The following is a 2,675-nucleotide window of genomic DNA, read 5'->3' as shown; positions in this document are numbered from 1 at the left end:
CTTCCTTCCAAGTCATCAAATATCTCTTTTATTTTCGGCAAAGGCCATCTGTCTGCTTTCATCTTCTGATTCAGAGAACGGTAATCAACACAGAAGCGTGGATTCCCATTTTTTTTGGATACGATGACGACCGGAAAGGACCATGCGGCGCTGGAAGGCGTGATGATTCCTGCTTCCAGCATTTTGTCCAACTCTTTCCGAACGATTTCGTTATGCAAGGGAGCCATTCTCCTCGCCGAGTGATAGATCGGATTAGTATCATCTAACTCGAAATGGTGCTTGATTGGAACTTCAGCAGGCCGAAGGTCGTCAAGGGATGTAGCAACGATACTCTTACCCATCAGGGCGGTCTCGATGACTGCTTGTGCTTCATTGTCAAGATGCACAAGTTTTCCCGAAGCATTTTCACGGCCTTGTTGATGACATTCGAATCAGGTGATTCTACTTCCTCATGTTCTCCGATCGCTCCGTCCAGAGTTAAGTCTAGCTCGAAAGGTTCATCGCTGAGGATGGCGACAACATAAGTCTCTTCTTCCGGCGAGTTTTCTGAGGCGAACGACTCGACATCAGAAGTGAAGTCCTCACTATCAGTCTCCGAATCCGCGACGATAGGACGTACTTGATCAAACTCCAGACTCATTTTCAGGGTTTTGTTTCCGATCAACATACTAACAGACTGGTGACCTAGATCGATGCAGGCTTGAAGTTCTTCGAGAGTTGGATACCCGATTAAGATATCAACTGGGGATCCTTCAACAACCAAGAAGTTGAGTGAAGTAACAGCGCCATTGAACGTGACAGGAACTTCCTCGATGGAACCTAAGCAGGTTGTCTTTTGTCCATTGGCGACCGTAATCTTCGTCGAGGTCGGCTTTGGAGACAGAGAGAGCTTCGATGTCACAGACGCATTCATAACGTTAGGGATAGCTCCTTAGTCTAACAACGCTCTCATTTGTGTCCCGTAGACTTGTACCGAAACTACTTTCAGACGTTTCGGCAAAGTACCGATCGAAGCAGCTACGGGGCGTCTAGGGCGACTGTTGAACAAACGACGGATCTCTTTCTTGGCCTCGTCGCCATCTCCTCGAATCAGTTGACCGAATGTCAAACCAGAGGGGGCGTTCGCGAGGGAAGAAACCACATCATACTTCCCCGAGTGCTCTTGGGCGGCGTTCTTCTTACTTGTCCTCTTCTTTCTTGTTCGACGGCCCGGCTTAGGAGGTTTCCTCATGTGGTTCAGAGTCCAGTACTTACGCGGGTTGAGAAGGGACGGGATTGGCTCGCCGCCACCATCCTTTCGCGTCTTGGCCACCGGCTCTCCATCGGCGTTTCTCTTGACTGATGCCACTAACTTCTCATCAGCAGGGAGGTCGTCGTGCGTCACAACACTCACCTGGTTTCCTGCGGAGCCCGTCTGTGTACCCGACACGGCAATATCCGTCTGGGCCTTCTTAGGAGGGTAGGAACTGCTACCTCCCCTCTGTGGACGAATTCTAGCCCAACAGCTTGTCTCTCAATGATCAAATTTTCCGCAGCAAGGGCATTTCGTGTCCCTATGCGGATTCGCATCGCATCTATTAGCGCCATGACCCGGTCGTTTGCAATAAGAACAAGTACGGTCGTGGGCGGGGCGGAATGCTGTTGCGTCATCCCTCGCCTGATTCTTCTTGATAATAAGGGAAATATCGGCTAGTCGATCAGCTAAAGCGCCAAGCTTCGTCGCGAGTGGAGACAAGGGAGCTTTTGAACGCATCATGACCCTTTTTGACCCACCTTGTCCTCTGGGCTCATACATAACTTGTGAGCTCTCTGACCCCTGGTAGCGCGAATTGCCCAAGGAGTTCGCCGCCGCCTGAAAGGCGCAGCGACCAGACCAGAAGTCCATGATTGCATCGAATAGGGCCTTGTAGGTCTTCGCACCTCGATAGATGGCAAACTGGGCCAACTCGAGATGTTCCATCACGGCGTTGCGAAGCAGTCCGAACTTCGCTTCGTCGTTGAATCCCGCCTTCTCGTAGAGACGATCTGAGTTTCGAAGGGACCCACTGAGATCCTCGAAGGAAAGGCGAGCGGCCATCGCATCCCGAATCACATCTTCAGGTGATTCAACCGGGGCGAACCGCTCGACCAAGGCCTTCTTGACCTTCTGGTAGTCGGAGCCATCTGCACTGATATCTCCGTTCTTGACAAAGGCTTGATAAAAGAACTCGAATGCATCTCCCTCCAGGTAGCGAAGGAGTTCAGATGCCCTTTCTTCGTCCGACTTGCCAGAGGTGGCAACATTCTCGAAGACGAAGAAGCACTTGTGAACGTCGGCCGGCTTCGACCCGTCAAACTGTGACAGGGAGCCGTCTTCTTTGCCACCCCTCCACAAGAGTACCATGTTGGCGGCGAAAAGCGGGGAGGAAGGCCGCGCACGTAGGGGGGAGAGAGAAGTTTTCTTTCAGAAGCGTGAAGTTTATTGCAAGAGCCGGGGTCAGTCCGGGGTGTTGTTGTGTTCTGTTCTGTGTCGCGGGGTGTCGCGGCGCGCCCCTTTCTCTTATAGAGGGGCCGCCAACATCTTCCACTTCCCAGGACCGCCGCTCTTCAAAGGGAGATTGTCCACGTGTACACCTGGCGTACACGTAGACCAATAAAATCACCTTTTGAAGGCTTTGGCCCTGGGGCCACTCCCG

The sequence above is a fragment of the Chondrus crispus genome, genomic scaffold (genome assembly GCF_000350225.1).
Source record: "Chondrus crispus Stackhouse genomic scaffold, scaffold_98, whole genome shotgun sequence".
Taxonomy (NCBI): Eukaryota; Rhodophyta; class Florideophyceae; order Gigartinales; family Gigartinaceae; genus Chondrus; species Chondrus crispus.
Note: the sequence above shows the minus strand (reverse complement) of the source record.